The sequence below is a fragment of the Panthera uncia genome, chromosome B4, assembly GCF_023721935.1.
Source record: "Panthera uncia isolate 11264 chromosome B4, Puncia_PCG_1.0, whole genome shotgun sequence".
NCBI classification, from domain to species: Eukaryota; Metazoa; Chordata; class Mammalia; order Carnivora; family Felidae; genus Panthera; species Panthera uncia.
This window is the reverse complement of record NC_064809.1, coordinates 131954116-131968997: the sequence shown is the minus strand read 5'-3', so window position 1 is coordinate 131968997 and position 14882 is coordinate 131954116. Positions and strand designations below refer to the sequence as shown.

The 14882-nt window shown below is 55.9% G+C and overlaps 1 long non-coding RNA gene across 1 annotated transcript; it reads left to right on the top strand.

The window, feature by feature from the left end:
- Window positions 1–3668: 3668 nt before the first annotated feature.
- On the top strand, window positions 3669–4193 carry LOC125920389 (uncharacterized). Its single transcript, XR_007457041.1, has 2 exons — window positions 3669–4017; window positions 4094–4193. It is a non-coding gene; the product is annotated as an uncharacterized LOC125920389 (long non-coding RNA).
- The last annotated feature ends 10689 nt before the right edge of the window (window positions 4194–14882 follow it).

Here is a 14882-nt window from a genome sequence, read left to right as displayed (position 1 = left end):
CCCCCCGGGGGCAGGAGGCGCCGCCGGGCCGCGTGCAGGTGTAGACGCGCGCGGGGGGCCTCCGCGGAAAGTTTGCTGGAGTGCGCTGGGCGTGCGCCAGAGGCTGGGCGCTGGGGCTGGGGCGCGCTGCCGGCGGGTCCCCGCTGCTCCCCGCCGCCGGCCCCGCGGGGGACCCCCACTCCCCAGCCTCAGCCGCCGCGGCGGGGGGGGAGGGGGCGGGGGGGGCGGGGACTAACTGAACTGAGCGCTGGAGGGAAACGAGAGGAGATTGACTTGGAGCCTTTCAGACAGGTTCTCGAAGCCCCCGCGCTGTGCCCGCCGGAGCCTGGGGTCTCTCCATTTCACCCGGGAGGAATCTGAGGGGCAGAGGCCAGCTTACCGACACGACACACGCTGAGGGGACTCAAACCCGGTCTGGTCCAAGCCCGGAGCCCAGCTCCTTCCCTCCTTCCACTTCTGCCTCAGCGGCGAGGAGAAAGGCGTGGTAGTGGAGGGGGGCAGTTGGGACTTGGGGGTGGGGTGTAGGAGGACTGGGACTGCCGCATCTGCCTCCCGCTGCCTCTCTGTGGCTCTGGGTGGCCCCTCAGCACCAGTGGAGGGAAGAACGGAGGAGGGAAGGCAAGGATGGGAAGGAAGGGTACTGGGCAGGTGATGCCATTCCCCCACCTACCTGGTCCCCAGGGGTGCTGTGCCCGGGGCGGATCAAGTGGGGCAGAGTACCTATGTGACACTCCCCTGTAGGGGAAGGAGGACACCCCAACCCAGTTTCTGCCACAAAGGCAAGGCAGAAGGGAGCCCAGAGGAGGGAAGAGATACCTGTACACCCAGGGTGGCTCTTGGGGTGGCTCAGTCCCCTCTCCCACCACTCCCTGGGACTTTTGCCCCCCCCCCCCCTTCTTACTCCTACACCCTCCCAGTCTCTGTGATCCCTCCACTGCGGGTCCTTTGCACGTGTTGTTTGTTTGTCTATTGATTGATCAACAAGTAATCATCAAACATCCCAGGCATAGGCAACTCAGTGGTGAGCAAGGCAGACCCAGTCTGGGACTTCCAGACCAGCGCAGGGACACAGATGATGAACGACAGTCCAGAAGAGAATGAGGCATAGGAATGGGAGGCAACCTTGGGTGGGCATGAAGGAACGGTTCACTGGAGAGGTGACAGTGAATCAGAGGGATTAATGCCTCCTCAAACTTTGGGTCCCAGTCACCTCCTCCTGGAAGCCTTCCCTGACCTCACTGACCTGACCCTTCCCCTGTTGACAGGCTGTCATAACCTGGGGACCACTCCCTCCACGGACATTTTTATGTCATTATTGGGTTAATGTTTGTTTCCCTCCATCAAATGTAAGTGTCACGAAGGCAGGACCTGAACCTCTTTGGGGGCAGATGGTAGACAGAATGAATAAAGGATGGGTAGAATTTCCCCAGAAAAGCACAAGAAAAAAAAAAAAATCTCAGCCAGGTCAGGTATCCAGATGGCAGAAACTTTTCTTTCCCCTTCCCTGGACTGAGTCCTGGGCTCCACACCCCATTTGCAGTTCACAGAAACAAAGTAAAAGAAACCAGCAGGCCTGGTAAGGAAGAGAGCAGGGAGAGGCCTGGTACAGTTGGCCCACAGAAGCTCCGAGGCTGTTCCACTGGAAGGGAAGGAACCTGCAGAAGGGGAGGCCTGAGGACAGGTGCCTGTCCTGTTTAGACCAGGCAGGACCAACCTAGTCATTCTTCTGTCCCAGCTCTCAGAGGCTTGGTTTCCTTTAAATGCTACTCTGGAGAAGGTGGTGGCCAGCAGGGTCCCCGGGATGGCCACGGGACAGGGCCACAGCAACTGCCCACCGTCCCCTGCCCCTCCCCCAATCTGGAGTGGACAGGACCCGGGGCAGCACCTGTCTGACCCAGGGTCCGGCCTCTGGGCCACAATTAGCCGTCCAGGTTACCTGCAGTTCATTTAAACTCCTGCCTGGAAAATAGGACTCGGGCTTAGAGGGACTGACTCTTTATTTTTCGTAGTTTCTACATGCAGTGAATTTCTCCCTCCCCTGGCTCTCTCAGACCTGTGCGCCTGGCACCTTTCCTGTGGCAGATTATGCTCTCACAGATGCCCAACAAAGCTTTTAGCTTCCCCCCCTCTCCACTTCAGGGGATTGAACTGCCTCCATGCACGGCTAGGGAGAGTGTCTACATGCTTTATTTAGGCTCTGGCAGGGACAGAATAAAAGCGGCCTCCCCAGCCAGCCAGCCAGCCAGCCCTCCTGACTGGAATTGCTTTAAAAAATTAATTTGCAATGATTTACGTCCTTGTGTTCTGCGGGGATCACCAGCATTTTAAATATGTATTTAAATCAGATTCACTGCTCCCGGTTAAACCTTCACTGCCCCCCCCCTCCCCGCACCCCACCCAGCAGAAAGGCCACTGGATTTGGAGTTGGTGAAACGCAGAGGTTCAGGCCAAGTTCTGCTAATGACAAGCTGTGTGACCTTGGGCAAATTACTTAACCTCTCTGCGCCTCCATTGGCTCCTCTGGTAACTGAGGTTAATGATAATCCTTCCCTCACAGGGTGTTGTGAGGATTAAATTAGATAACGTTCAGGGAAGAGCTGTGCAATGCCAGGCCTGTTTTCTGTTCCCCAGTACAGGCTGTGCCGCTAATTAGCCCGGTGACCTTGGATGGGCCACTCAGCCACTCCTGGCCCTCAATTTCCCCATCGGAAAAGCACAGGGGTTGTTCTGGAAGATGAGGCCGTAGAGCCTCCCCACCTCCATCCCTGAGCCCCCTGCTCACCTCCTCCGGCCCTCTGCTAGGCACCCTCCCCTTGGCCACCCCCCTTTTACATTATCCAAGCATGCACTTCTAATTGGAGATTGCTCCCCTCCCCAGCTGCCTCTCCTCCTGGCTCCCCACGAAGCCCCCGCAGGGTTTGGGCCCCGGGGGCCTGCAGTTCTTGGCTCATTTTCAGGAGCAATTAGCCGTGATGTCACAGGCCTCCGTGGTGGCCTCCGTGGGCGTGTGTGCCTGGAAGCCTGGAGGGGCGCTCTGCGGCCTTCGGGACTCCCCTAGGCCAGGGGGTCCCCACTACCAGTTGTAGGGAGGCGGCTTCCCAGGCAAAGCCGGTTCCATGTGTGTACTTTATGACTCCTTGAAGCCCCGAGTCTCAGCGTAAATTAGTTCTACCCTGTGCTTTTGTTGGCACTGTCTGTTCCTTGGAAGCGAGGGGCTTTGTCAGGAAGAACAAAGCTGTTTGGTGGTTTTCTGATTTGGGGGAAGCGTGCTCCTGGGGGAGGGCACATCGCTTCTCAGTGTCAGTCTCGAGTCCTTGATTCTCAGACTCACTGGTTTTTGTTTGGGCTTTTTAAGTCCTATGGCTTAAGAGTCACATATGTTTGTGTGAGTGTTGGCGAGGGGATTTCTTTCCTCCTTTTTGGCGTATAGAGTGTGTTCTGTGGAAGCTAATTCCAGGGACTGAACTTTTCAAATCACTGCTTCAACAGCTTTTAAAAATCTGGACCTAGTTACTCCTGTCATCCATGTGTAAAGATTTAGAAGAAAATTCCAAACCCGAGGGTGGGCAGCCTTGAGGATGTACAGCTCCTAGCAGCAGACTTGAGGTCAATGCTGAAATGTCGAGTGCCTCTGGGGACAGGAGCGGGGGGGGGGGGGGGGGGCGTGCTCTGCTCAGTGCCAGACATCTGGATATTTAGAAAACATCTGGGTGGCTGGATTTTTCAGGTTTCTGCCTGACATTTAATATCACAAACACGGAGCCTGCCTCCCGTCCCTCACCTCCCAAACACACCCAGCCCCTTCCCCGCACCCCACCCCCCTTCCCTGATGGGTAAGAAACATCCATTCTTTCCAATTCCCCAGCGTTTCCCCCCTACCGGAAATCTGATGGGCTTATGACATCATGGCTGGCTGCTGAGCGATGAAGTGGATGCCACAAAGAAATCCGACATATCAGATGGATTCTGAAATCAGTTTCCCTCTGGCTGCGGTAACAGGCGTGAAGTCAGGAGAATGTGAGCTTTGTTTAAGAAACAAAAAATAAAACTAAGCCCTGTCCCGTATTCGATACAATTTTTTTTTTTTTTTAAGCAAACAGACCTTTTGGACATCATCCGATTTTAATAAAGACGCTGGCGTGTATGAAATGAAAGCGGCTAATAAATCAGACCTGAAGCTGCCTGTGAACATTCCCTTTTGGCTGAGTTTTTGTGTGTCCTTCTTCACTAATAAAAGAGGAACTGGGAATGGTTTATCTCCCTTCGTTATTCAGATGGGGTCGTTTGGGGGGTGTTTGTTTGTTTGTTTGTTTGTTTTGAGGCCAATAAAATTCATCAGGTAAATTGCTGGTTTATGTTTTTTTCAGGATTCCATTTTTATAGAGTGACTGTGGACCTGACCTGGTCTGCAAACATTGTATTTCCCTCTGCTGGTTTTTCTGGCCGGGAAAGTGTGAAGGGGATGCAGTTCAGCCTGCTTTTCAGTCTCCCCTTTGCAGGGCAGGGCAGGGCAGGGCAGGGCAGGGCAGGGCAGGCAGGGCAGGGCAGGCAGGGCAGGGCAGGGCCAGCACCAGTGCGACAGGGTGGTTTGGGGGATGAAAACCTCTCTGAAAGGACAGACAGTAAAGGGGCCTGTGACACCAGTCCAGGCAACCCGGGAGTAGGGGAATCTACTGTCTTTCTCTGTCCCTCCAAAAAGGATCTCAGACCTCAGAAAGAGCTCCAGACTGAGGGAACTCACCCCCGATGCAGGCCCAGATTAAAGGAAGCTCAGGGTTCCATGTGCCGTGCCCACCAAGCCTCCAGCGCGGGGATTTGGAGTCTAACAGATCTGGAGTGGAGTCCCAGCTCCAATGTGGACAGGCTGTGGGGCCCTGGACAAATCACATCACCTTGTTGTCTCTGCTCCTTTGAACTGACCCAAGGACCCCACCCCACCCGATGGGAGAATCAGACACCCCTCTGATGCCCGGCCACTTTGTAGGGTTCTGGGGTCAGTCTCGGAGGCAAGGGAAGCCAGTGTAGATTCTGGACTTTATACCCTGGCTCTGGCAGCTTCTGTCTGCATCATAGTAATAGGACCAGCCTCACACCCGGGGCCGCTGTGAGGACTGCGTTGTAAGCGATTGCCCAGCATAAGCTGTTATTGTGAGATGTGCCCCTGAGCCCAGCAGGCGGGTTGCCAGGCGGGACTGTCGGGCACGGCACGGGAGGGGATGTGTCCAGCCGATCACAGGTGGAGGATAAGCGAGGACTGAATGGAATATTCCTCATTGCTCTGCACAGAACTTTCCACGGGCACCCATTGCCTGAAGGGAATAAAGCTCTCCTCTTGATCCGATCCGCGGGTACCTGACGCTTGGCCCTTATACATTCTTCTCTCCCCTTGTTTGGCGGTCCTCCAGGGCTGGAGGATGCTGCCTTCTTTGGACGCAATACTAATGGGTTTAGGTCACATTTTTGAGCACCTGCCATCATTTTATTTGGGGCACTTTACCTAGATTAACTCATTTGATCTTCATAGCAATCTATGCAGGGGGGACAGTTATCATTCCTATTTTAGAGGCCAAAACAAAGATGGCAAGGGTCTTGCCCAAGGGCGCAGAGCCCAGATCGCAGCCAGGGCTGGGTGCCTGCGCCTGTCCACTTCACCCCTGCTCCACTGGCTCTGTTGAGGCTCCCTCTACTTGTTCCCCCCTCCCTGCTAAAGCTGGAGCACCTGCCCTATCTCTGCCAAGAGTCTCCCACTACCCCACCGAGAGGCCTTCCTAGATTACCCTCCAGCGATGTCATCCAAGGAATGCGGGCAGGTGTGCGTGGGCCCCTCACCCGGTGTGGCTCTGTGGTTGGCCCCGGGGCCCGTGTCTACCTCTCCTAGAGGCCAGGAGTGGGGCTGCGGCCAGTTTTGTGTCCCCCACAAGGCCCTGAAGGCCAGGTGAGCCGCCATTTACTAAGGACCTACTATGTGCAAGACATGGGGACCCATACAACAGGTGCCCACACCCAGCTTGGACTCCTCTCCCAAACTACAGACCCACGCAGCCAGTGCCTTCTGCACTCCAAGTGCACGGCCACTGAGCTTTCTACATCAGGAGGTCAGCCCCAAACCCGCCCCACTACCAAATCTTGCCCATCTCAGGTAATGGCACCTCCATTTTCCGTGACTTGCTCAGGCCCTGAACCTTCCAAATGGTTTTTTTTTTTTTTTTAAGTTTCGTTTTTTAAATTTATTTTGAGAGAGAGAGAGAGAGTGAGCAGGGGAGGGGTAGAGAGAGGATCCGAAGCAGGTTCCGCACTGTCAGCGCAGAGCCGGATGCAGGGCTTGAACTCATGAACTGAGTGAGATCATGGCCTGAGCCGAAATCAAGAGTCGGACGCTTAACCGACTGAGCCACCCAAGGCGCCCCACCTTGTGAGCATTTTTAACTCCTCCCCTCCCTTTCTCTCATTCTCTCTCCCTGCTCATCCCTCATTCAATCCATCAGCAAATACCACTGGTTCTATTTTCAAAATATACAACTTGGGGCGCCTGGGTGGCTCTGTCAGTTAAGCATCTGACTTCGTTTCACTCAGGTCATGATCTCACGGTGCTGGAGTTCATGCCCCGTGTCGGGCTCTGTGGTGACAGCTCAGAGCCTGGAGCCTGCTTCGGATTCTGTGTCTCCCTCTCTGTCTCTGCCCCTCCCCCCATTCATGCTCCGTCTCTCTCTGTCTAAAAAATAAACGTTAAAAAAAAAAATCAACAACTTGACCATGCCCACTGCCACTGTGCATGAGTGTAGCAGCGTCCTCATGGGTCTCCTGCTTCCCCCTCGGGCCCCTGGAATCCATTCTCTGTGCAGTAGCCAGAGTGATCCTGTTAGAACTTAGGTCAAATTCTGTACTCCTTAGCCCAGAACCCTGCAATGGCTCCCGGCTCGGTCAGGGTCAAAGCAGAGTCCTGCCTATGTCCCCTGCTGGATCCCTCTCTGACCTCGATTCCTGCCGCCCCCATCCTACTCATTCACCTCCTTGCATTTCCTCCACCATCCCATGCATATTTCCACCTCAGGACCTTTGCACTTGCTGGTCCCTCTCCCTGGTATACTCTTTCTTCTGATGTTTATATCACTTTCTATTTTGCTCCAGAGGTCTGATCAAATGTCACCTGCTCAGAGAGACTTTCCCTTGCCACCTTCCCCTGTCCTTTTCCTACTCTGCTATCCTTTCCCTGCTCTGTCGCTCCTCCTAGCACTTATCCCCTCTTGTATGTGTGTGTCATACAGGGCCCTGCCTGTCTTCTCATTGCCGTATCCCTGGTTCTCAATAAGCATTTGTTGAATGAAAGGATCGACGTATGGGCGCCGCGCGGGAACAGCAAGATTGAACACCTGTGCCCAGGTTCTGTGCTGGGTGCTGAGGCGAAACATGTGAACAAGGCCCCTCCACTCCCACCCCGTCCCACCCCCAGAACCCTCATCTAGAGAGACTGACATTGAGCAAGAAATCGCAAAGCAGGTGGAGGGGGGTGGTGTCGGGGAATGAACTCAGTGGAGACATGGGTCCAGCTGGCCGGAGGGCATACACGAGGTGACCGGAAAGGGAAGAGGAATCAGAGGGATGGGGGTGGGGTGGACCGGTGGGGCAGTATGCCCTGGGGGCCGAGGACAGGGCTGTGGGCAGGGAAGAGTAGTCGGTGGGGCCTTCAAGGTCAATAAGAACCTGGTGGGTGGAGAGAAGAGCAGGTCTTCCCGCCTGGGGTTTCCCGAGGCGGGAACGTACAGGGCATGTATGTGCACAACTTGGCTGGCGGGGGACAGATTGGGAAAGGTCTTAAGTGCTGCCTGGAGAGACGTGAAGAGGAGCGGCCGAGCTCGCGTTGGGATCCTGGCTCTCCCTCTGCACCCGTGTGATCCTGGACTCGTTGCTTCTCCTCTCTTGGGCTCAGTTTCCAGTCGGTGGACTCCTGACCACGTACCTTTCCTACTTCACAGAGAGGGAGAGACTTAAGCCTGGAGGGACCCAGGGTAGAGAGGAGTCTGCCTAGAAGAGCAGGCAGGGGGAACAGAAGATGCGAACAGAACATGCGAAGACATGGGGCCCTTCTCTGGGCTGCACTTCTCCCTCAGTGAGCGGAGAGTCAGGGAAGGCAACGAGGGGGGCGGCCCGGCTGTCCCCAACAGGGGCCTGGGGCACACCTGTCTCTGTGCTCAAGGAGCCGGCCAGCCTTGACCTCAGACTCTGCTGAGCACTATGGCCCTTCCTTGGAGCTGAAGAAGCCAGGGCTCAGAGAAGCGAGGTGACCGGCAGGTACATTACCAAATAGCTGGTAATGGCAGATGAGGGACTTGATCCCACACCCTGCTGTCCTTCAAAACCAAGCACCTTTGGGTGGGGCAGGTGAGCTCTCGCGAGGTCTGGGGGGAGCCAGAATCGTACAGGTGAGGAGGCCCTGCCTGGCTCAGTCGGTAGAGCATGCGACTCTTGATCTTGGGGCTGTGAGTTCAAGTCCCATGTTGGGCGTAGAGCTTCCTTAAAAAAAAAAAAAAAAATTGTATGGGTGAAACCCTGCTCCTGGCAGGCCCTGAGATTGAGTCCCGGCTCGCCCACCATGAGGCTGCCCTGATCATGGCCACTCCCTCCTTTGGGGAAGGTGAGTCAGGCTCTGGAAACCGCCCCCCTGAGCCTCTTTCCTTGGCTGGAGCTTCTCTGAAGATTCTGCGTGCTCCTGGAAAATTCCCAGGTTGTTGCCTCCCTGAAGCCGCACAACTACCCCTCACGCGGGGGCTGCTGTTATCCCCGTTGTCCAGCTTGGGAAACTGAGGCTCAGAGAGAAGCACTTGTCCAAGGGAGGCATGCTGGTTAATTGGGGGATGTCCTGTCCTGCTATGCTCAGTTTCTGAAGGCCGCCTCGGGGAGAGAGGGCCTGGGTCCAGGTGCCGCTGACAGCTGGTGCTGGGGCCTCAGGTGGGAGCTTCTGGGGGCCAGTTTCAGCCCACACCGAGAAGAATGTTCTCTCAGATATGCCCGCGATGAGGCCTTTGTGAGAGCGAGCTCCCCATCACCACTGAAATTCCAACAACCTCTGCACTGGGTAGGAAGGGAGATTAAAGTCGGAGGGGCTGTTGGACCGAGGAGTTCAAATTTCTCTGACCTCTCCAAGGTTCAGTTTCCCTACCTGTGAAATGGGAGTATCAATACCTAGCTGTAAAGCACCCAGCCCTTTTCTGGCCCACGGAAGATGCCCAGTAAGTGCCATTGTCCCCTCCTGAGACTCCCAGACTTCTTCTGTAATGGCCAGGCTCTGAGGGCAGGGGGAGAAAGGGGCCCTGTCACCAGCCCCGCTTCCGTGGAGCAGCCCCACAGACCCCTGCTGCTTCCCCATATGGGGACCTGAGGGGTCCACGCAGAGAGCGAACTTCCCTGGACATCTGCCTCCCAGTCTCATCTGTCAGATGGGCCGGGCCATGATGGAGTAACAACACGGTGTGGGGATGGTCCCCACAGTGACTTTGGGGACAGAGTGGACCTCTTGCGACCATAGACTTCCTGGCCCCCGTGAGAGACAGGGCTCACATTTTGTCTTTGTGATAATTTCACTGCTCAGTCATAGACCCACCCAGGCTACACTGAGAGCCTTGCTACCCTCCAGGGCTTCTTGGTTCCTGGCTAGGAAATGGCTCAATGCCAGGACCCAGAGGGCTGGGGGAATCTCACCCAGAGATGGTGCTCCCGGCAGCCAGTATTTACTTGCTGAGCATCTACTCTGGGCTGGGGAGTTTCCTTACGTCTGCTTGAATAATTCTTGAGGGGGGTGGCTGCAAGATAATTATTGAGGCGGGGGGGGGGGGGCTACAATCTCATGTGGTACGTGAGAAGGCCCCACATTTCAGGGAGACGAAAAAACTGGGCTGAGCAATATGAGAGTCAGAGTTCTACCCCAGGGTATGAATATCCTCTGTCTATACCCTGCCATCCCCTGGGTGGGGCGGTGGAAGGAGCATTGACTTCAGAGCCCTAGGGTGTGATGGGGAGACTCTGAGCTGTATACCAGGGCAAAATCCTGACTCTGCCCTCATATCTTTGCACATTCTGTTCCCTCTGTTCAACTTGCTTTTCCAGACAGACTCCCCTCTACCCTGAGTCTCTTCAGTCTTAGGTCTCTCCCTCTCTACGAGGCAGAGCAGGGCAGCAGGAAAGGCACACTGTTGGGAATGCACAAGCCTGTTTTCAAATCCTGCCCTGTCACCAGTGGAGCTGGAGGGAAGAAGGGAGATGGCATGCAGACAGGGGACCGTGTTGACGAAGGCAAGAGGGTGTGAGTGTGGCTGCATCAGCTAGGAGGGTGGAGCCAGGATCTGGGGGGGCAGAGAGGGTTGGGCTGCCCTTTCCTGACTCCAGGCTTTTGCTCGGGCTTCCCTCTCCACCTGGCAGTTCCCCCTTCTCCTGTTCGAGCCTTTGTACCTTTATTATGTTTTAATTTTTCTTAATGTTTATTTTTGAGAGGGAGGGAGAGACAGAGCACAAGCAGGGGAGGGGCAGAGAAGGAGACACAGAATCGAAAACAGGCTCCAGGCTTTGAGCTCTGGGCACAGAGCTCGACGCGGGTTTTTTAAAAAAAATTTTTTTTAACGTTTATTTATTTTTGAGACAGAGAGAGACAGAGCATGAACGGGGGGAGGGTCAGAGAGAGAGGGAGACACAGAATCCGAAACAGCCTCCAGGCTCTGAGCCGTCAGCACAGAGCCTGACGCGGGGCTTGAACTCACGGACCGCGAGATCGTGACATGAGCCGAAGTCGGACGCTTAACCGACTGAGCCACCCAGGCGCCCCTCGACGCGGGTTTTGAACCCACAAACCATGAGATCCTGACCTGAGCCGAAGCCAGATGCTCTACTGACTGAGCCCCCAGGCGCCCCTACCCTTCCTACCTTTAAATCCCTGCTCATTGGTCAGTCTCTTCTTGAGCTACTCCTGTCAGCACCCTCCTTCCCCAGTGCTCCCACAGCGTCAGGTGCTGTCTCGATTTGAACAGTGACCGGGCTCATGCAGCTTTCTGTCCTGCCTGAGTGTGGGGGTAAGAACCTTGACTCAAATCTTGGCTCTGCCCTTCATCTGTTGGGTGACCACGGACAAATTACTTCACCTCTCTGTTTTCTCCTCTGCAGGGTGACAGTAACAGCCCCCAACTCACAGGATTCTCTAGGGGATTAAATGAGGTTGTGCTTCTAAAGCAGGAAACCACACTGCCTCCAAAAGTCAGCCAGCTGGGACCCACATGTTCGCCCACATCATTATTATTGTAAGTCAGTCCCCTGAGGGCAGGGCCTTGTGTCCTGTGCCCTGCTCACAGCGAGGCAGAAAAGGGGCTCTAGGATAGCTTCTGGAACAAATAGGAAGCCTGTTCTCCATCTCAGATGTGAGCTCTAATAAAACTACCCGTAACCTAAATAGTTATCACGTTCTGAATACCTACATCGTCTCGTCTAATCTTGACCACCCTGCGATGTGGGACTTATTCGACCCATTTTGCAGATAATGTAGTTGAGGTTTAGAGAACCAGTGAGGGGTAGTTGAGTTGGGTTTTGCCTCTGGGTCTGGCTGACTCTGCCGTGCTGTGTGTTGGTTAACATGCTGCTGTCCCGTGATGCCCCTGGCTGAATGGTCCGGAGACCTGCTTCTCTCTCTCCTGGGCGCCCTTCTCCATCTCCAGGCCACCCTCTTGGAGTCAGTGGGGTGAGGCAACAAGGATTTGGGGCCTCGAGGCAATTGGCCTGTTCATGCGCCCTGTGCCCTGTAATATATGCACACACAGGTGCACACACACGTGCAAATGCACACATATACACACGTGCACACGTATACATGCCGCCTCCACAGCCACCAAGTTCCCCTAGTCTCCAGAGTCACATGTCTGCAACTGCAAACCTGTGAGAGGTCCCTGTGAGACGCCGCAGGTCAAGCTGTCACTACTCATCTACTGGTTGGCCTCTGTCCCCAGCCGTCGGCACTGGGGCTCGAGCTGGCTCGGTGCTCCTGAGGTCTGATGGGGCTTGGAGACTCCCCGCCCCCAGCTCAGCGTCTGCTGTGCGGTAGGGGCGGTAAGGGGGGAGCCAGCACCCTCCACCCAGTCTCATTAGGCCCCATCACCCCTGGAACCTTGCTGGGGGCCTTGGGCAGCTCATGTGACCTCCTTGAACCACTGTCCTTAGTGACCCTACAGCTGTACTCTGTCCATTGGGTCTACCTAGCCAGGCTGGGTTGGAGGCTCACGTGGGAAAAGGAATGGGGGAGCAGGAGAATGTGAAGGGGTGGAGGCAGGGGAGCCATTCATAGGAGTACTGGCTGCCGGGGCCCCCTGGGCCCGCTGGGGAAGGTGCCACAAAAATGGTTGTCAACCACGTGGAGGACGGGTCTGCCCTAGACCGTCTTCCCTTGAACTCAAATCTGGGAGCCACCCGGGGCTACGGCCACCCCATCAGCCCTTGAGAGAGTGTGGGCAGCCCTCTTAGGGGTGGAGGGACACAGTCCCCAAGGGGCTTGGGGACTCTTTAAGTGGCCCCTGCTGGGCTAAATCAGCCAGTGGCCAAGAGGAAAGGCAGCGACGGAGCAGCGAGAACCTGCATGGGCGCTGGGCCTAGGGCGGCAGTGAGAGCAAGCCTGGACCCCAGAGAGGCTCCTCCATTCATTCAGGCTGTAAACGTTTATTGAGCACCTCATTTGTGCCTTGCAGACTTTGTGCTCAGTGCTGGGGACACAGCAATGGACAAGATCCTCACGGAGATCGCGTTCCAATGGAGGAACACAGACAAAAAACATAATCGGGAAGTAAAATATATCGCGGTCCAGAGTGATAAGCTCTGAGAAGGAAAATAGAACAGGAAAAGGAAGCAAGGGGTGGATTTTTATGTTCATTTATAAATAAGGTGTCCGAGGAAGGTCTAATTGAGAAAATGACACTGGAGCCAAGATGGCAAGGAGGTGAGGAGGTGAGTCAGAGGGCTCTCCGGGGGAAGAGCATTCCAGGCAGAGGGAACAGCCAGAGCAAAGGTCTGGAGTGGGAGCGTGCCTGGCACAGTTAAGGAATAGCGAGGAGGCTGAGGCCAGTGTGTTTGGGGGGGGGGGGGGGGGGGGGGGGGGGGCGGTGGCAGAGGAGCTCAGTGAGGAAATGGGGGCCAGATGGTGAGGCCTCCCAGACTCACCATTTACAAGGATCCCTCTGGCTGCTGAGTTGAGAGTAGGCTGGGGGAGGGGCAAGGGCAGACCAGGGAGCCAGAGAGGAGGCCGTTGAAAATAATCTAACAGGATCCGCTGATGGATTGGTTGGGGGTTGGGGGAGAGAGAGAGGAGGAGGAGGAAGGGAAGGGAGGGGAGGAGGGGGAGGAGAGAAGGCATGAGCAGAGATGTCAGGGATGGATCCAGCGAGTTCTGGGCAATTTGCTGGAGCGGCCAGCCAGGCCTAGAGGCTCAGTGGAGGCCCTCAGGGAGACTGGAGACTAGGGAGTGGGCTGGGGTCAGGCGGTTCTTTCTGTGTCCACGGGTGCTACGTGGATGACAGCCCAGCCCTAGGAAGAGCCGTCCTCTCTGTACTCTGGTCTAGGGGCTGGGCTTAAAGCGGTCCGTGGGCCTATATGAATCCTCCGCTCCCATCCATCCATCCGTTCGCCCCCACAGCTACCTGGCCTCCTCCCCATCCCTCCCTGTCTCCTTCCTGTCTTTCTACCGTCCCTCCTCCCACCCATCCAGCCCCTCCTTAGCACCCCAAACTATCCAGGCACTGCCCCAGGCACTGCGGCCGCATCCAACAACTCGGCAGATGGGGCCCCTGCTCTCTCGGACTTGCCACGCAGCGTGTCCGGCCCTGAAGCAACTTCACAGGACAGAATAAGACCAATAGAGACTCTTAATTCTTACCCATTTAAGATCACGCAACAAGTTTGTGACTACATGCGGTTTCATCGTTAACCATTTCCTAAGTCATTTCAAATAAAGTCACAAGCGCTGAAAACCCGGATCAGGTCATGCCTCCTGATTTGTGTTCCAGAAAAGACTGGCAGAGCTGAGAGCCCCATGTTGCCAAGACTCAGGGAGGAAGGGCGCCCCCGGAGGCAGGGAGGGGGTAGAAGCAGGGCGCCCCCTACAGGCAAGGGTCGGGGAGAGTGTGTGGAGCGGGACCGTTGAGTGCGCGTGGGACGCGGGGAGCCTGAAAAGCCAGGTGGGACCCACTGGAGCATCTGGCCTTTGTTCTGAAGGCAGCAGGGGAACCCCTGACAGTTTCTGAGCTGGGGAATGACCCACCTTGCCGTGCCACCAAGAGAAAAGGCAAGTTGCTTGAGATGGGGAGACCAGTGAGGAGGCTGTGGTCCCGGCCAGTGCAGCGTATAGAGACCTAACCCTGAGCGTCAAGGGGGTTGAATCGGGGAAGTGTCACAGGAGTGACTGGTTGGGTCTGGACGCGGGGGTGATGCTACCCACGGGGTTGCCCTGAGGAAAGCCCACCCAGCACAGGGCCTCCTCAGCCTACCTGTTCCCCTCTGCAGCCCCACCCCTCCCTGTATGTCCAGCCTCAGACCGAAGATTCTTGCTTCACTCGGGTGGCTAAGGTCTATCACGTGCCTGCTCTGTGCTGGCACTGTGCTCGCGTCGAAGGTTGGAAACTGCGCCGGAGAGAAGAGACTCGGTCACGGGGGCTGGGATCAGGTAAGGCCTCTGTGAGGACCAGGCATCCTAGCTGAGATCCAAGCGCTGAGCAGGAGGGGAGGACAGAGTGTTTCAGTAAAGAAGGAATCTCCGGAGCAAAAGGCCCGAGGCCAACTTCTGGGGACCTGTGGGGTAGACTGCCCTGTGGGGACCTTGCCATGAAAAGAAAAAAAAAAGCAGCTTTATTGAGATGTAATTCATG